This window comes from Lissotriton helveticus, chromosome 5_1, assembly GCF_964261635.1.
Source record: "Lissotriton helveticus chromosome 5_1, aLisHel1.1, whole genome shotgun sequence".
NCBI lineage: Eukaryota > Metazoa > Chordata > Amphibia > Caudata > Salamandridae > Lissotriton > Lissotriton helveticus.
Genome location: NC_136065.1, coordinates 1,651,303,002 through 1,651,322,351, shown reverse-complemented (window position 1 = coordinate 1,651,322,351; position 19,350 = coordinate 1,651,303,002). Strand labels below are relative to the sequence as shown.

The window sequence follows — 19,350 nt, the reverse complement described above, 5'->3', positions numbered from 1 at the left end:
AAGTTCAACCACGCTCTGCAACTTAATAGACCAGTGCTTTACAAATGAGCCATCTGTGTCATCAGCAAAGGCAGCCAATGTGCCAATCCTTTATAATTCTTCTGTAGTACTTTTCTTTCTCGTAGGCAAAATGAGCACTTTAACTGCACAAATCATACAGATTTTACACTTGAAGCACTACACGAACATATACTTACACACCTTGCAGTTCATCTACACACACTTAAGCTAAAACCCATTCTGTCAAGTCAGAATTCTGCAAACCTAGTACATATTCAGTGCATGTACATAGAAGCACTTTTTAATGCCACTTAAATGCACTAGATTTTAGACTGAAGATGCAATCTAAATGACTGTGCAGTATGTACTCCACTTTATTATTAATTAGGAATGAGAACATGATGGCTATAAGAGTATTGGAAGAGCCTGCTTCCATTCTGAATGGAAACCTGAATTGTGTGACCATTGTCAAAAACCGACCACGAAGGGACTCGAACCCTCAATCTTCTGATCCGAAGTCAGATGCCTTATCCATTAGGCCACGCGGTCATGTGTCCTGCTGTATTTATTTTTATACTGTAGGTGCTATGCAAGAATGGAAAAGATAATATTTATAGTTATTTAGGTTTACATCCCATTGTGTTTTCTTTCAGCTCCTTTCAATTAAAACACTTTTTTGGAATCTATATAATGAGAATGTCACCAGTACGATAAGCTATTGTTTTCTTTTTTGCATTTAAACCTCTTTCTTCATGAGATTAAAGCTCAGTAAATGCTTTACATAGCTCTGGATGTTTCCAGAAGTGGAGAGAAACTGTTTTAAAAGTTGTACAAACTGCTCCTTCCTGGATATTCCAATTTACACACACTCAAAGGTTGTATACATTTCATGAATCCTGACTTGCCCTATTCAAGTAGCTGAAAGCCTTTCACCACCTCTAGAAACAACAGTTACACCAATCCAATTCAAATGATTTTTTCCAAAGGAATATCTTCTGCCAGGTCAAAAATGCATCTGACAAAGATAGGTGTTTAAAAATCTAATTTGTAGTTTCAGAACATCAACATGACTCTGAAGATACAGAAGTAAAATGGTACCATTTCAAAGTTCCTAATACCTTATAAGCTTCTGAGAGGAAGCATGTAATAAATATATTTATTTTTCTGGAAAAGTAAGAGTGGACATTGGTTTGCACCTCAGATGGGACTCAAACCCACAATCCCTGGCTTAGTAGGCCAGTGCCTTATCCATTAGGCCACTGAGGCACAGATAGATGACAGCAATCTAGAGGCATTATGTAAATGTATTCAATCGTCCAACACTGGTGTCTGCACACAGGACATTTCTCAGTTCTCTCCATAAGTAAACTTCCCATTTTCATCCTCTTCCATCCCCGACTTTAACACTCTGTTCTGTGCTGTAATGGAGACTCTGTATTTCTAGCAAGTGGAGAGAAATTGGAGGAGAACCATTTTCGAATCAACACTTCTTCTTCCATGGATGCTTTTCTCAATAAACTGGGCTTTGACAGTGGTATCAAGCCGTCCTTGTCTTCAGCAGGACACAGAAACAGGCACCAAGTCTACTAACCAAGTTCAACCACACTCTGCAACTTAATAGACCAGTGCTTTACAAATAAGCCATCTGTGTCATCAGCAAAGGCAGCCAATGTGCCAATCATTTATAATTCTTATGTAGTACTTTTCTTTCTCGTAGGCAAAAAGAGCACTTTAACTGCACAAATTATACGGATTTTACACTTGAAGCACTACATGAACACATACTTACACACCTTGCAGTTCATCTACACACACTTAATCTAAAACCCATTCTGTCAAGTCAGAATTCTGCAAACCTAGTACATATTCAGTGCATGTACATAGAAGCACTTTTTAATGCCACTTAAATGCACTAGATTTTAGACTGAAGATGCAATCTAAATGACTGTGCAGTATGTACTCCACTTTATTATTAATTAGGAATGAGAACATGATGGCTATAAGAGTATTGGAAGAGCCTGCTTCCATTCTGAATGGAAACCTGAATTGTGTGGCCATTGTCAAAAACCAACCACGAAGGTACTCGAACCCTCAATCTTCTGATCCGAAGTCAGACGCCTTATCCATTAGGCCACGCGGTCATTAGTCCTGTGTGTTTATTTTTATACTGTAGGTGGTATGCAAGGATGGCAAATATATTATTTATAGTTATTTAGGTTTACATCCCATTGTGTTTTTTTCAGCTCTTTTCAATTAAAGCACTTTTTTGGAATCTATATAATGAGAATGTCACCAGTACGATAATCTTTTGTTTTCTTTTTTGCATTTAAACCTCTTTCTTCATGAGATTAAAGCTCAGTAAATGCCTTACATAGCTCTGGATGTTTCCAGAAGTGGAGAGAAACTGTTTTGAAAGTTGTACAAACTGCTCCTTCCTGGATATTCCAATTTACACACACTCAAAGGTTGTATACATTTCACGAATCCTGACTTGCCCTATTCAAGTAGCTGAAAGCCTTTCACCACCTCTAGAAACAACAGTTACACCAATCCAATTCAAATCATTTTTTCCAAAGGAATATCTTCTGCCGGGTCAAAAATGCATCTGACAAAGATAGGTGTTTAAAAATCTACTTTGTAGTTTCAGAACATCAACATGACTCTGAAGAGTACAGAAGTAAAATGGTACCATTTCAAAGTTTCTAATACCTCATAAGCTTCTGAGAGGAACCATGTAATAAATATATTTATTTTTCTGGAAAAGGAAGAGTGGACATTGGTTTGCACCTCAGATGTCATTCGAATGCACCCTGGCTTAGGAGGCCAGTGCCTTATCCATTAGGCCACTGAGGTACAGATAAATGCCAGTAATCTAGAGGCATTATTTAAATGTATTCAATCGTCCAACACTGGTGTCTGCACACAGGACATTTCTCAGTTCTCTCCATAAGTAAACTTCCCATTTTCATCCTCTTCCATCCCCGACTTTAACACTCTGTTCTGTGCTGTAATGGAGACTCTGTATTTCTAGCAAGTGGAGAGAAATTGGAGGAGAACCATTTTCGAATCAACACTTCTTCTTCCATGGATGCTTTTCTCAATAAACTGGGCTTTGACAGTGGTATCAAGCCGTCCTTGTCTTCAGCAGGACACAGAAACAGGCACCAAGTCTACTAACCAAGTTCAACCACACTCTGCAACTTAATAGACCAGTGCTTTACAAATAAGCCATCTGTGTCATCAGCAAAGGCAGCCAATGTGCCAATCATTTATAATTCTTCTGTAGTACTTTTCTTTCTCGTAGGCAAAATGAGCACTTTAACTGAACAAATAATACAGATTTTACACTTGAAGCACTACATGAACACATACTTACACACCTTGCAGTTCATCTACACACACTTAAGCTAAAATCCATTCTGTCAAGTCAGAATTCTGCAAACCTAGTACATATTCAGTGCATGTACATAGAAGCACTTTTTAATGCCACTTAAATGCACTAGATTTTAGACTGAAGATGCAATCTAAATGACTGTGCAGTATGTACTCCACTTTATTATTAATTAGGAATGAGAACATGATGGCTATAAGAGTATTGGAAGAGCCTGCTTCCATTCTGAATGGAAACCTGAATTGTGTGACCATTGTCAAAAACCGACCACGAAGGGACTTGAACCCTCAATCTTCTGATCCGAAGTCAGATGCCTTATCCATTAGACCACCCGGTCATGTGTCCTGCTGTGTTTATTTTTATACTGTAGGTGCTATGCAAGGATGGAAAAGATAATATTTATAGTTATTTAGGTTTACATCCCATTGTGTTTTCTTTCAGCTCCTTTCAATTAAAACACTTTTTTGGAATCTATATAATGAGAATGTCACCAGTACGATAAGCTATTGTTTTCTTTTTTGCATTTAAACCTCTTTCTTCATGAGATTAAAGCTCAGTAAATGCTTTATATAGCTCGGGATGTTTCCAGAAGTGGAGAGAAACTGTTTTGAAAGTAGTACAAACTGCTCCTTCCTGGATATTCCAATTTACACACACTCAAAGGTTGTATACATTTCATGAATCCTGACTTGCCCTATTCAAGTAGCTGAAAGCCTTTCACCACCTCTAGAAACAACAGTTACACCAATCCAATTCAAATCATTTTTTCCAAAGGAATATCTTCTGCCGGGTCAAAAATGCATCTGACAAAGATAGGTGTTTAAAAATCTACTTTGTAGTTTCAGAACATCAACATGACTCTGAAGAGTACAGAAGTAAAATGGTACCATTTCAAAGTTCCTAATACCTCATAAGCTTCTGAGAGGAAGCATGTAATAAATATATTTATTTTTCTGGAAAAGGAACAGTGGACATTGGTTTGCACCTCAGATGGGACTCGAACGCACAATCCCTGGCTTAGGAGGCCAGTGCCTTATCCATTAGGCCACTGAGGCACAGATAAATGCCAGTAATCTAGAGGCATTATTTAAATGTATTCAATCGTCCAACACTGGTGTATGCACACAGGACATTTCTCAGTTCTCTCCATAAGTAAACTTCCAATTTTCATCCTCTTCCATCCCCGACTTTAACACTCTGTTCTGTGCTATAATGGAGACTCTGTATTTCTAGCAAGTGGAGAGATATTGGAGGAGAACCATTTTCGAATCAACACTTCTTCTTCCATGGATGCTTTTCTCAATAAACTTTGACAGTGGTATCAAGCCGTCCTTGTCTTCAGCAGGACACAGAAACAGGCACCAAGTCTACTAACCAAGTTCAACCACACTCTGCAACTTAATAGACCAGTGCTTTACAAATGAGCCATCTGTGTCATCAGCAAAGGCAGCCAATGTGCCAATCCTTTATAATTCTTCTGTAGTACTTTTCTTTCTCGTAGGCAAAATGAGCACTTTAACTGCACAAATTATACAGATTTTACACTTGAAGCACTACATGAACACATACTTACACTTAGTTCATCTACACACACTTAAGCTAAAACCCATTCTGTCAAGTCAGAATTCTGCAAACCTAGTACATATTCAGTGCATGTACATAGAAGCACTTTTTAATGCCACTTAAATGCACTAGATTTTAGACTGAAGATGCAATCTAAATGACTGTGCAGTATGTACTCCACTTTATTATTAATTAGGAATGAGAACATGATGGCTATAAGAGTATTGGAAGAGCCTGCTTCCATTCTGAATGGAAACCTGAATTGTGTGACCATTGTCAAAAACCAACCACGAAGGGACTCGAACCCTCAATCTTTTGATCCGAAGTCAGACGCCTTATCCATTAGGCCACGCAGTCATGTGTCCTGCTGTGTTTATTTTTATACTGTAGGTGCTATGCAAGGATGGAAAAGATAATATTTATAGTTATTTAGGTTTACATCCCATTGTGTTTTCTTTCAGCTCCTTTCAATTAAAACACTTTTTTGGAATCTATATAATGAGAATGTCACCAGTACGATAAGCTATTGTTTTCTTTTTTGCATTTAAACCTCTTTCTTCATGAGATTAAAGCTCAGTGTATGCTTTATATAGCTCGGGATGTTTCCAGAAGTGGAGAGAAACTGTTTTGAAAGTAGTACAAACTGCTCCTTCCTGGATATTCCAATTTACACACACTCAAAGGTTGTATACGTTTCATGAATCCTGACTTACCCTATTTAAGTAGCTGAAAGCCTTTCACCACCTCTAGAAACAACAGTTACACCAATCCAATTCAAATGAGTTTTTTTCAAAGGAAAATCTTCTGCCGGGTCAAAAATGCATCTGACAAAGATAGGTGTTTCAAAAATCGACTTTGTAGTTTCAGAACATCAACATGACTCTGAAGATACAGAAGTAAAATAGTACCATTTCAAAGTTCCTAATACCTTATATGCTTCTGAGAGGAAGCATGTAATAAATATATTTATTTTTTCTGGAAAAGTAAGAGTGGACATTGGTTTGCACCTCAGATGGGACTCGAACCCACAATCATCCCTGGCTTAGGAAGCCAGTGCCTTATCTATTAGGCCACTGAGGCACTAATAGATGATAGCAATCTAGAGGCATTATGTAAATGTATTCAATCGTCCAACACTGGTGTCTGCACACAGGACATTTCTCAGTTCTCTCCATAAGTAAACTTCCCATTTTCATCCTCTTCCATCCTCGACTTTAACACTCTGTTCTGTGCTGTAATGGAGACTCTGTATTTCTAGCAAGTGGAGAGAAATTGGAGGAGAACCATTTTCGAATCAACACTTCTTCTTCCATGGATGCTTTTCTCAATAAACTGGGCTTTGACAGTGGTATCAAGCCGTCCTTGTCTTCAGCAGGACACAGAAACAGGCACCAAGTCTACTAACCAAGTTCAACCACACTCTGCAACTTAATAGACCAGTGCTTTACAAATAAGCCATCTGTGTCATCAGCAAAGGCAGCCAATGTGCCAATCATTTATAATTCTTCTGTAGTACTTTTCTTTCTCGTAGGCAAAATCAGCACTTTAACTGCACAAATAATACAGATTTTACACTTGAAGCACTACATGAACACATACTTACACACCTTGCAGTTCATCTACACACACTTAAGCTAAACCCCATTCTGTTAAGTCAGAATTCTGCAAACCTAGTACATATTCAGTGCATGTACATAAAAGCACTTTTTAATGCCACTTAAATGCACTAGATTTTAGACTGAAGATGCAATCTAAATGACTGTGCAGTATGTACTCCACTTTATTATTAATTAGGAATGAGAACATGATGGCTATAAGAGTATTGGAAGAGCCTGCTTCCATTCTGAATGGAAACCTGAATTGTGTGGCCATTGTCAAAAAGTGACCACGAAGGGACTCGAACCCTCAATCTTCTGATCCGAAGTCAGACGCCTTATCCATTAGGCCACGCGGTCATGTGCCCTGCTGTGTTTATTTTTATACTGTAGGTGGTATGCAAGGATGGAAAATATATTATTTATAGTTATTTAGGTTTACATCCCATTGTGTTTTTTTCAGCTCCTTTCAATTAAAGCACTTTTTTGGAATCTATATAATGAGAATGTCACCAGTACGATAATCTTTTGTTTTCTTTTTTACATTTAAACCTCTTTCTTCATGAGATTAAAGCTCAGTAAATGCTTTACATAGCTCTGGATGTTTCCAGAAGTGGAGAGAAACTGTTTTGAAAGTTGTACAAACTGCTCCTTCCTGGATATTCCAATTTACACACACTCAAAGGTTGTATACATTTCATGAATCCTGACTCGCCCTATTCAAGTAGCGGAAAGCCTTTCACCACCTCTAGAAACAACAGTTACACCAATCCAATTCAAATCATTTTTTCCAAAGGAATATCTTTTCCCGGGTCAAAAATGCATCTGACAAAGATAGGTGTTTAAAAATCTACTTTGTAGTTTCAGAACATCAACATGACTCTGAAGAGTACAGAAGTAAAATGGTACCATTTCAAAGATCCTAATACCTCATAAGCTTCTGAGAGGAAGCATGTAATAAATATATTTATTTTTCTGGAAAAGGAAGAGTGGACATTGGTTTGCACCTCAGATGGGACTCAAACGCACAATCCCTGGCTTAGGAGGCCAGTGCCTTATCCATTAGGCCACTGAGGCACAGATAAATGCCAGTAATCTAGAGGCATTATTTAAATGTATTCAATCGTCCAACACTGGTGTCTGCACACAGGACATTTCTCAGTTCTCTCCATAAGTAAACTTCCAATTTTCATCCTCTTCCATCCCCGACTTTAACACTCTGGTCTGTGCTATAATGGAGACTCTGTATTTCTAGCAAGTGGAGAGATATTGGAGGAGAACCATTTTCGAATCAACACTTCTTCTTCCATGGATGCTTTTCTCAATAAACTGGGCTTTGACAGTGGTATCAAGCCGTCCTTGTCTTCAGCAGGACACAAAAACAGGCACCAAGTCTACTAACCAAGTTCAACCACACTCTGCAACTTAATAGACCAGTGCTTTACAAATAAGCCATCTGTGTCATCAGCAAAGGCAGCCAATGTGCCAATCCTTTATAATTCTTCTGTAGTACTTTTCTTTCTCGTAGGCAAAATGAGCATTTTAACTGCACAAATCATGCAGATTTTACACTTGAAGCACTACATGAACACATACTTACACACCTTGCAGTTCATCTACACACACTTAAGCTAAAATCCATTCTCTCAAGTCAGAATTCTGCAAACCTAGTACATATTCAGTGCATGTACATAGAAGCACTTTTTAATGCCACTTAAATGCACTAGATTTTAGACTGAAGATGCAATCTAAATGACTGTGCAGTATGTACTCCACTTTATTATTAATTAGGAATGAGAACATGATGGCTATAAGAGTATTGGAAGAGCTTGCTTCCATTCTGAATGGAAACCTGAATTGTGTGGCCATTGTCAAAAGCGACCACGAAGGGACTCGAACCCTCAATCTTCTCATCCGAAGTCAGACGCCTTATCCATTAGGCCACGCAGTCATGTGCCCTGCTGTGTTTATTTGTATACTGTAGGTCGTATGCAAGGATGGAAAATATATTATTTATAGTTATTTAGGTTTACATCCCATTGTGTTTTTTTCAGCTCCTTTCAATTAAAGCACTTTTTTGGAATCTATATAATGAGAATGTCACCAGTACGATAATCTTTTGTTTTCTTTTTTGCATTTAAACATCTTTCTTCATGAGATTAAAGCTCAGTAAATGCTTTACATAGCTCTGGATGTTTCCAGAAGTGGAGAGAAACTTTTTTGAAAGTTGTACAAACTGCTCCTTCCTGGATATTCCAATTTACACACACTCAAAGGTTGTATACATTTCATGAATCCTGACTTGCCCTATTCAAGTAGCTGAAAGCCTTTCACCACCTCTAGAAACAACAGTTACACCAATCCAATTCAAATCATTTTTTCCAAAGGAATATCTTCTGCCGGGTCAAAAATGCATCTGACAAAGATAGGTGTTTAAAAATCTACTTTGTAGTTTCAGAACATCAACATGACTCTGAAGAGTACATAAGTAAAATGGTACCATTTCAAAGTTCCTCATACCTCATAAGCTTCTGAGAGGAAGCATGTAATAAATATATTTTTCTGGAAAAGGAAGAGTTGACATTGGTTTGCACCTCAGATGGGACTCAAACGCACAATCCCTGGCTTAGGAGGCCAGTGCCTTATCATTAGGCCACTGAGGCACAGATAGATGAAAGCAATCTAGAGGCATTATGTAAATGTATTCAATCGTCCAACACTGGTGTCTGCACACAGGACATTTCTCAGTTCTCTCCATAAGTAAACTTCCAATTTTCATCCTCTTCCATCCCCGACTTTAACACTCTGTTCTGTGCTATAATGGAGACTCTGTATTTCTAGCAAGTGGAGAGATATTGGAGGAGAACCATTTTCGAATCAACACTTCTTCTTCCATGGATGCTTTTCTCAATAAACTAGGCTTTGACAGTGGTATCAAGCCGTCCTTGTCTTCAGCAGGACACAAAAGCAGGCACCAAGTCTACTAACCAAGTTCAACCACACTCTGCAACTTAATAGACCAGTGCTTTACAAATAAGCCATCTGTGTCATCAGCAAAGGCAGCCAATGTGCCAATCCTTTATAATACTCAGGTTGTGTATGCAGAGACTGCGAATACATCCCCTTCTGAATGGCACACCAAACATGTTCACCGAAGTGATTCAATGTTCAATTGTTTTATTTTCATATGTTCAATTATCATATATTCATTTTCGATTTTTTCAATATCCTTAACTGATATTTAGCAACATATCAGAAAACAGCGTAAGCCGGTTCATATTGAACTCATTCCCCAATGCATTTCGGGCAATGAAGCCCTTGATCACGGAGAGCTGCGGAGGAAGATAAACAGGGCAGGAATCAGTGGGTGGTCAACGAAAGTCGTGCGGGGGAAATACCAGTGCTATATGTGTTGGGATTTAGAAAGCGGAACTACCAAAAGTGCTCGATACTACTGTGAAGGAATGGGGCGTGTGACATAAGTTATTACCGCCAGTGTGAAACAAGTAAATAATTAAAGAGTTAGTAGTAAACAGTGATGAGTGTTGTTTAACAAACTTACTTCAAGATAACGCGTAGCGCGGGAGAAGCGCTGTCGGTCAGCTCACGGGTCTGCTGTTCATACGCCGGTGTGCGCAGTTAGTTATCAGACTAATGAATGGAAAGCGGCGTAGGACTCATGCATTACGTGAAGAAATCTATGTGGGGGCCATGTTGGAACAGTCAAAAAGTGTCCGGAGTTAAAGTAACATGAGTAGAAATAAACCCGAGTGAAATGTCATGCTGAGTGAAAGTGAAGAAACAAGGATACAGGGAAACAGTTATGTACAATAAAAATAACAAGCACAATCCAGATACATTACAGGTAACAACTAAATTCAAGACGATCATTAAGCCCGTTGGGCTTCAGGGTCTGTAATAAATAAATCCATTCTAGTTCTCTTTTTAGCAACACTTTGTTGTTGTCGATTCCTTCATTCTTAGAGATGACTTCCAAAACAATGAATTTCAACTGGGCAATGGTGTGGCGTGCATCAGCAAAGTGCATGGCTACATTAGATTTTTCCATTTTTAATCGTATGTTGGACTTATGTTCATTGAGGCGGGTTTTTATTTTGCGCTCTGTTTTGGGGGAATTGAAGCCTTTGAACATATCTTATTAAACAGTGACATTGAACCATCTATACAAACGCTTCTGATGGAATTGTTAATATTCATTCTGTACCACAGGTATTTCAAAGTTGACAATCAATGGTTTTTGCAACTTTCCGGAATGGCAATGGGAAACTGCGCTGCCCCGTCATACGCGAATACATATATGGAACAGTGGGAAAGACACCATTTGTACACCAACTCAAGTTTTCAGAATCATTCAAAAATGTACGCACGGTACATAGATGATTTGTTTATCTTGTGGTCTGACACTAAAGAATCCCTTCATAAGTTATTGACTGAAGTCAATAGTAAAGACCCTCGCATCAACCTCACATGGCAAATCAGTGAAAAGGAAATAGTTTTTCTGGATGTCCTCATAAAGAACACCCCTGAAGGTCTCAGTACGGATCTACACAGGAAGAGCACAGACCGCAACAACTCACTCCACTTCACAAGTTTTCATCAAGGATCCTTGAAGGCGCATCTACCTTTTTCTCAGATGTTGCGTGTTAAGCGCATAGTGTCGGATGATGCTATTGTTGACATTCGCATCAAGGAAATGCACAACAGGTTTCGTGACCGAGGGTATCCTGAGAATATACTTCATCAAGCCCGATCACGGGTTGCCCACATCACCAGATCAGACAGCCTGGTTAAAACTCATAAAGCCACCGAACAACGTATGGTACTTGTATCTAAGTATTCCACAGCGACTGCATCATACAAAAAAATCATACGCAAACACTGGACTATTCTGCAGAACGAACCTGATTTTCAGGGCATATTTGAACAACCACCTATATTTGCACACACAAGAAGCAGAAACCTCAAAGAAATACTTTCCAGGCCAACTGAGATACTCAAAAACTACCGAGGTACACAACCCTGCTTAAATTGCAATCATTGCAATAATGTGATTAGAGGCAGCAGTATACAACACCCCATGAAAGGACATAACATTAGACTCTCAGTTGATGCCACTTGTGACACCACCAATTTGATCTACGCCTTGAAATGCCCTTGCGGGAAATTATATGTTGGCAAAACAGAGCGCAAAATAAAAACCCGCCTCAATGAACATAAGTCCAACATACGATTAAAAATGGAAAAATCTAATGTAGCCATGCACTTTGCTGATGCACGCCACACCATTGCCCAGTTGAAATTCATTGTTTTGGAAGTCATCTCTAAGAATGAAGGAATCGACAACAACAAAGTGTTGCTAAAAAGAGAACTAGAATGGATTTATTTATTACAGACCCTGAAGCCCAACGGGCTTAATGATCGTCTTGAATTTAGTTGTTACCTGTAATGTATCTGGATTGTGCTTGTTATTTTTATTGTACATAACTGTTTCCCTGTATCCTTGTTTCTTCACTTTCACTCAGCATGACATTTCACTCGGGTTTATTTCTACTCATGTTACTTTAACTCCGGACACTTTTTGACTGTTCCAACATGGCCCCCACATAGATTTCTTCACGTAATGCATGAGTCCTACGCCGCTTTCCACTCATTAGTCTGATAACTAACTGCGCACACCGGCACACCAGCGTATGAACAGCAGACCCGTGAGCTGACCGACAGCGCTTCTCCCGCGCTACGCGTTATCTTGAAGTAAGTTTGTTAAACAACGCTCATCACTGTTTACTACTAACTCTTTAATTATTTACTTGTTTCACACTGGCGGTAATAACTTATGTCACACGCCCCATTCCTCCACAGTAGTATCGAGCACTTTTGGTAGTTCCGCTTTCTAAATCCCAACACATATAGCACTGGTATTTCCCCCGCACGACTTTCGTTGACCACCCACTGATTCCTGCCCTGTTTATCTTCCTCCGCAGCTCTCCGTGATCAAGGGCTTCATTGCCCGAAATGCATTGGGGAATGAGTTCAATATGAACCGGCTTACGCTGTTTTCTGATATGTTGCTAAATATCAGTTAAGGATATTGAAAAAATCGAAAATGAATATATGATAATTGAACATATGAAAATAAAACAATTGAACATTGAATCACTTCGGTGAACACGTTTGGTGTGCCATTCAGAAGGGGATGTATTCGCAGTCTCTGCATACACAACCTGAGTATTATTAACTGGTGTTTTGACGGATAACACCACCCTTCACGTGCACCCTTAAATTCAAAACATTGGTTTCCCAAACCTCTTTTACTTTTGCTGTGCATCCCCGAATCTTCACCAATCCTTTATAATTCTTCTGTAGTACTTTTCTTTCTCGTAGGCAAAATTAGCACTTTAACTGCACAAATCATACAGATTTTACACTTGAAGCACTACATGAACACATACATACACACCTTGCAGTTCATCTACACACACGTAAGCTAAAACCCATTCTGTCAAGTCAGAATTCTGCAAACCTAGTACATATTCAGTGCATGTACATAGAAGCACTTTTTAATGCCACTTAAATGCACTAGATTTTAGACTGAAGATGCAATCTAAATGACTGTGCAGTATGTACTCCACTTTAACATGATGGCTATAAGAGTATTGGAAGAGCCTGCTTCCATTCTGAATGGAAACCTGAATTGTGAGACCATTGTTGAAAACCTACCACGAAGGGACTCGAACCCTCAATCTTCTGATCCGAAGTCAGACGCCTTATCCATTAGGCCACGCAGTCATGTGTCCTGCTGTGTTTATTTTTATACTGTAGGTGCTATGCAAGGATGGAAAACATAATATTTATAGTTATTTAGGTTTACATCCCATTGTGTTTTCTTTCAGCTCCTTTCAATTAAAACACTTTTTTGGAATCTATATAATGAGAATGTCACCAGTACGATAAGCTATTGTTTTCTTTTTTGCATTTAAACCTCTTTCTTCATGAGATTAAAGCTCAGTGTATGCTTTATATAGCTCGGGATGTTTCCAGAAGTGGAGAGAAACTGTTTTGAAAGTAGTACAAACTGCTCCTTCCTGGATATTCCAATTTACACACACTCAAAGGTTGTATACGTTTCATGAATCCTGACTTACCCTATTTAAGTAGCTGAAAGCCTTTCAGCACCTCTAGAAACAACAGTTACACCAATCCAATTCAAATGAGTTTTTTCCAAAGGAATATCTTCTGCCGGGTCAAAAATGCATCTGACAAAGATAGGTGTTTCAAAAATCGACTTTGTAGTTTCAGAACATCAACATGACTCTGAAGATACAGAAGTAAAATGGTACCATTTCAAAGTTCCTAATACCTTATAAGCTTCTGAGAGGAAGCATGTAATAAATATATTTATTTTTCTGGAAAAGGAAGAGTGGACATTGGTTTGCACCTCAGATGGGACTCGAACCCACAATCCCTGGCTTAGGAGGCCAGTGCCTTATCTATTAGGCCACTGAGGCACTAATAGATGACAGCAATCTAGAGGCATTATGTAAATGTATTCAATCGTCCAACACTGGTGTCTGCACACAGGACATTTCTCAGTTCTCTCCATAAGTAAACTTCCCATTTTCATCCTCTTCCATCCTCGACTTTAACACTCTGTTCTGTGCTGTAATGGAGACTCTGAATTTCTAGCAAGTGGAGAGAAATTGGAGGAGAACCATTTTCGAATCAACACTTCTTCTTCCATGGATGCTTTTCTCAATAAACTGGGCTTTGACAGTGGTATCAAGCTGTCCTTGTCTTCAGCAGGACACAGAAACAGGCACCAAGTCTACTAACCAAGTTCAACCACACTCTGCAACTTAATAGACCAGTGCTTTACAAATAAGCCATCTGTGTCATCAGCAAAGGCAGCCAATGTGCCAATCATTTATAATTCTTCTGTAGTACTTTTCTTTCTCGTAGGCAAAATTAGCACTTTAACTGCACAAATAATACAGATTTTACACTTGAAGCACTACATGAACACATACTTACACACCTTGCAGTTCATCTACACACACTTAAGCTAAACCCCATTCTGTCAAGTCAGAATTCTGCAAACCTAGTACATATTGAGTGCATGTACATAGAAGCACTTTTTAATGCCACTTAAATGCACTAGATTTTAGACTGAAGATGCAATCTAAATGACTGTGCAGTATGTACTCCACTTTATTATTAATTAGGAATGAGAACATGATGGCTATAAGAGTATTGGAAGAGCCTGCTTCCATTCTGAATAGAAACCTGAATTGTGTGGCCATTGTCAAAAACCGACCAGGAAGGGACTCGAACCCTCAATCTTCTGATCCGAAGTCAGACGCCTTATCCATTAGGCCACACGGTCATGTGTCCTGCTGTGTTTATTTATATACTGTAGGTGGTATGCAAGGATGGAAAATATATTACTTATAGTTTTTTAGGTTTACATCCCATTGTGTTTTTTTCAGCTCCTTTCAATTAAAGCACTTTTTTTGAATCTATATAATGAGAATGTCACCAGTACGATAATCTTTTGTTTTCTTTTTTGCATTTAAACCTCTTTCTTCATGAGATTAAAGCTCAGTAAATGCTTTACATAGCACTGGATGTTTCCAGAAGTGGAGAGAAACTGTTTTGAAAGTTGTACAAACTGCTCCTTCCTGGATATTCCAATTTACACACACTCAAAGGTTGTATACATTTCATGAATCCTGACTTGCCCTATTCAAGTAGCTGAAAGCCTTTCACCACCTCTAGAAACAACAGTTACACCAATCCAATTCAAATCATTTTTTCCAAAGGAATATCTTCTGCCGGGTCAAAAATGCATCTGACAAAGATAGGTGTTTAAAAATTTACTTTGTAGTTTCAGAACATCAACATGACTCTGAAGAGTACAGAAGTAAAATGGTACCATTTCAAAGTTCCTAATACCTCATAGACTTCTGAGAGGAAGCATGTAATAAATATATTTATTTTTCTGGAAAAGGAAGAGTGGACATTGGTTTGCACCTCAGATGGGACTTGAACCCACAATCCCTGGCTTAAGAGGCAAGTGCCTTATCCATTAGGCCACTGAGGCACAGTTAAATGCCAGTAATCTAGAGGCATTATTTAAATGTATTCAATCGTCCAACACTGGTGTCTGCACACAGGACATTTCTCAGTTCTCTCCATAAGTAAACTTCCAATTTTCATCCTCTTCCATCCCCGACTTTGACACTCTGTTCTGTGCTATAATGGAGACTCTGTATTTCTAGCAAGTGGAGAGATATTAGAGGAGAACCATTTTCGAATCAACACTTCTTCTTCCATGGATGCTTTTCTCAATAAACTGGGCTTTGACAGTGGTATCAAGCCGTCCTTGTCTTCAGCAGGACACAGAAACAGGCACCAAGTCTACTAACCAAGTTCAACCACACTCTGCAACTTAATAGACCAGTGCTTTACAAATAAGCCATCTGTGTCATCAGCAAAGGCAGCCAATGTGCCAATCCTTTATAATTCTTCTGTAGTACTTTTCTTTCTCAGAGGCAAAATGAGCATTTTAACTGCACAAATCATACAGATTTTACACTTGAAGCACTACATGAACACATACTTACACACCTTGCAGTTCATTTACACACACTTAAGCTAAAATCCATTCTCTCAAGTCAGAATTCTGCAAACCTAGTACATATTCAGTGCATGTACATAGAAGCACTTTTTAATGCCACTTAAATGCACTAGATTTTAGACTGAAGATGCAATCTAAATGACTGTGCAGTATGTACTCCACTTTATTATTAATTAGGAATGAGAACATGATGGCTATAAGAGTATTGCAAGAGCTTGCTTCCATTCTGAATGGAAACCTGAATTGTGTGGCCATTGTCAAAAAGTGACCACGAAGGGACTCGAACCCTCAATCTTCTGATCCGAAGTCAGACACCTTATCCATTAGGCCACGCGGTCATGTGTCCTGCTGTGTTTATTTCTATACTGTAGGTGGTATGCAAGGATGGAAAAGATATTATTTATAGTTATTTAGGTTTACATCCCATTGTGTTTTTTTCAGCTCCTTTCAATTAAAGCACTTTTTTGGAATCTATATAATGAGAATGTCACCAGTACGATAATCTTTTGTTTTCTTTTTTGCATTTAAACCTCTTTCTTCATGAGATTAAAGCTCAGTAAATGCTTTACATAGCTCTGGATGTTTCCAGAAGTGGAGAGAAACTGTTTTGAAAGTTGTACAAACTGCTCCTTCCTGGATATTCCAATTTACACACACTCAAAGGTTGTATACATTTCATGAATCCTGACTCGCCCTATTCAAGTAGCTGAAAGCCTTTCACCACCTCTAGAAACAACAGTTACACCAATCCAATTCAAATCATTTTTTCCAAAGGAATATCTTCTGCCGGGTCAAAAATGCATCTGACAAAGATAGGTGTTTAAAAATCTACTTTGTAGTTTCAGAACATCAACATGACTCTGAAGAGTACAGAAGTAAAATGGTACCATTTCAAAGTTCCTAATACCTCATAAGCTTCTGAGAGGAAGCATGTAATAAATATATTTATTTTTCTGGAAAAGGAAGAGTGGACATTGGTTTGCACCTCAGATGGGACTCGAACGCACAATCCCTGGCTTAGGAGACCAGTGCCTTATCCATTAGGCCACTGAGGCAAAGATAAATGCCAGTAATCTAGAGGCATTATTTAAATGTATTCAATCGTCCAACACTGGTGTCTGCACACAGGACATTTCTCAGTTCTCTCCATAAGTAAACTTCCTATTTTCATCCTCTTCCATCCCCGACTTTAACACTCTGTTCTGTGCTATAATGGAGACTCTGTATTTCTAGCAAGTGGAGAGATATTGGAGGAGAACCATTTTCGAATCAACACTTCTTCTTCCATGGATGCTTTTCTCAATAAACTGGGCTTTGACAGTGGTATCAAGCCGTCCTTGTCTTCAGCAGGACACAAAAACAGGCACCAAGTCTACTAACCAAGTTCAACCACACTCTGCAACTTAATAGACCAGTGCTTTACAAATAAGCCATCTGTGTCATCAGCAAAGGCAGCCAACGTGCCAATTCTTTATAATTCTTCTGTAGTACTTTTCTTTCTCGTAGGCAAAACGAGCATTTTAACTGCACAAATCATGCAGATTTTACACTTGAAGCACTACATGAACACATACTTACACACCTTGCAGTTCATCTACACACACTTAAGCTAAAATCCATTCTCTCAAGTCAGAATTCTGCAAACCTAGTACATATTCTGTGCATGTACATAGAAGCACTTTTTAATGCACTAGATTTTAGACTGAAGATGCAATCTAAATGACTGTGCAGTATGTACTCCACTTTATTATTAATTAGGAATGAGAACATGATGGCTATAAGAGTATTGGAAGAGCTTGCTTCCATTCTGAATGGAAACCTGAATTGTGTGGCCATTGTCAAAAGCAACCACGAAGGGACTCGAACCCTCAATCTTCTGATCCGAAGTCAGACGCCTTATCCATTAGGCCACGCGGTCATGTGTCCTGCTGTGTTTATTTGTATACTGTAGGTGGTATGCAAGGATGGAAAATATATTATTTATAGTTATTTAGGTTTACATCCCATTGTGTTTTTTTCAGCTCCTTTCAATTAAAGCACTTTTTTGGAATCTATATAATGAGAATGTCACCAGTACGATAATCTTTTGTTTTCTTTTTTGCATTTAAACCTCTTTCTTCATGAGATTAAAGCTCAGTAAATGCTTTACATAGCTCTGGATGTTTCCAGAAGTGGAGAGAAACTGTTTTGAAAGTTGTACAAACTGCTCCTTCCTGGATATTCCAATTTACACACACTCAAAGGTTGTATACATTTCATGAATCCTGACTTGCCCTATTCAAGTAGCTGAAAGCCTTTCACCACCTCTAGAAACAACAGTTACACCAATCCAATTCAAATCATTTTTTCCAAAGGAATATCTTCTGCCGGGTCAAAAATGCATCTGACAAAGATAGGTGTTTAAAAATCTACTTTGTAGTTTCAGAACATCAACATGACTCTGAAGAGTACATAAGTAAAATGGTACCATTTCAAAGTTCCTCATACCTCATAAGCTTCTGAGAGGAAGCATGTAATAAATATATTTTTCTGGAAAAGGAAGAGTTGACATTGGTTTGCACCTCAGATGGGACTCGAACGCGCAATCCCTGGCTTAGGAGGCCAGTGCCTTATCATTAGGCCACTGAGGCACAGATAGATGAAAGCAATCTAGAGGCATTATGTAAATGTATTCAATCGTCCAACACTGGTGTCTGCACACAGGACATTTCTCAGTTCTCTCCATAAGTAAACTTCCAATTTTCATCCTCTTCCATCCCCGACTTTAACACTCTGTTCTGTGCTATAATGGAGACTCTGTATTTCTAGCAAGTGGAGAGATATTGGAGGAGAACCATTTTCGAATCAACACTTCTTCTTCCATGGATGCTTTTCTCAATAAACTAGGCTTTGACAGTGGTATCAAGCCGTCCTTGTCTTCAGCAGGACACAAAAACAGGCACCAAGTCTACTAACCAAGTTCAACCACACTCTGCAACTTAATAGACCAGTGCTTTACAAATAAGCCATCTGTGTCATCAGCAAAGGCAGCCAATGTGCCAATCCTTTATAATTCTTCTGTAGTACTTTTCTTTCTCGTAGGCAAAATTAGCACTTTAACTGCACAAATCATACAGATTTTACACTTGAAGCACTACATGAACACA

The 19,350-nt window shown here is 38.7% G+C and overlaps 12 non-coding genes across 12 annotated transcripts; all 12 read right to left on the bottom strand.

Annotated features, from left to right (window-relative positions):
• Positions 1-476: 476 nt before the first annotated feature.
• TRNAR-UCG (transfer RNA arginine (anticodon UCG)) lies at positions 477-549 on the bottom strand. Its single transcript has one exon. It is a non-coding gene; the product is annotated as a tRNA-Arg (tRNA).
• A 644-nt stretch (positions 550-1,193) lies between these two features.
• On the bottom strand, positions 1,194-1,266 carry TRNAS-ACU (transfer RNA serine (anticodon ACU)). Its single transcript has one exon. It is a non-coding gene; the product is annotated as a tRNA-Ser (tRNA).
• Positions 1,267-3,655: 2,389 nt separating this feature from the next.
• Positions 3,656-3,728, bottom strand: TRNAR-UCG (transfer RNA arginine (anticodon UCG)). Its single transcript has one exon. It is a non-coding gene; the product is annotated as a tRNA-Arg (tRNA).
• Positions 3,729-4,373: 645 nt separating this feature from the next.
• Positions 4,374-4,446, bottom strand: TRNAR-CCU (transfer RNA arginine (anticodon CCU)). The gene has a single exon. It is a non-coding gene; the product is annotated as a tRNA-Arg (tRNA).
• Positions 4,447-5,238: 792 nt separating this feature from the next.
• TRNAR-UCG (transfer RNA arginine (anticodon UCG)) lies at positions 5,239-5,311 on the bottom strand. Its single transcript has one exon. It is a non-coding gene; the product is annotated as a tRNA-Arg (tRNA).
• Positions 5,312-6,836: 1,525 nt separating this feature from the next.
• On the bottom strand, positions 6,837-6,909 carry TRNAR-UCG (transfer RNA arginine (anticodon UCG)). The gene has a single exon. It is a non-coding gene; the product is annotated as a tRNA-Arg (tRNA).
• Positions 6,910-8,427: 1,518 nt separating this feature from the next.
• Positions 8,428-8,500, bottom strand: TRNAR-UCG (transfer RNA arginine (anticodon UCG)). Its single transcript has one exon. It is a non-coding gene; the product is annotated as a tRNA-Arg (tRNA).
• Positions 8,501-13,283: 4,783 nt separating this feature from the next.
• Positions 13,284-13,356, bottom strand: TRNAR-UCG (transfer RNA arginine (anticodon UCG)). Its single transcript has one exon. It is a non-coding gene; the product is annotated as a tRNA-Arg (tRNA).
• Positions 13,357-14,002: 646 nt separating this feature from the next.
• On the bottom strand, positions 14,003-14,075 carry TRNAR-CCU (transfer RNA arginine (anticodon CCU)). Its single transcript has one exon. It is a non-coding gene; the product is annotated as a tRNA-Arg (tRNA).
• Positions 14,076-14,877: 802 nt separating this feature from the next.
• TRNAR-UCG (transfer RNA arginine (anticodon UCG)) lies at positions 14,878-14,950 on the bottom strand. Its single transcript has one exon. It is a non-coding gene; the product is annotated as a tRNA-Arg (tRNA).
• Positions 14,951-16,469: 1,519 nt separating this feature from the next.
• Positions 16,470-16,542, bottom strand: TRNAR-UCG (transfer RNA arginine (anticodon UCG)). Its single transcript has one exon. It is a non-coding gene; the product is annotated as a tRNA-Arg (tRNA).
• A 1,507-nt stretch (positions 16,543-18,049) lies between these two features.
• TRNAR-UCG (transfer RNA arginine (anticodon UCG)) lies at positions 18,050-18,122 on the bottom strand. Its single transcript has one exon. It is a non-coding gene; the product is annotated as a tRNA-Arg (tRNA).
• Between the last annotated feature and the right edge of the window lie 1,228 nt (positions 18,123-19,350).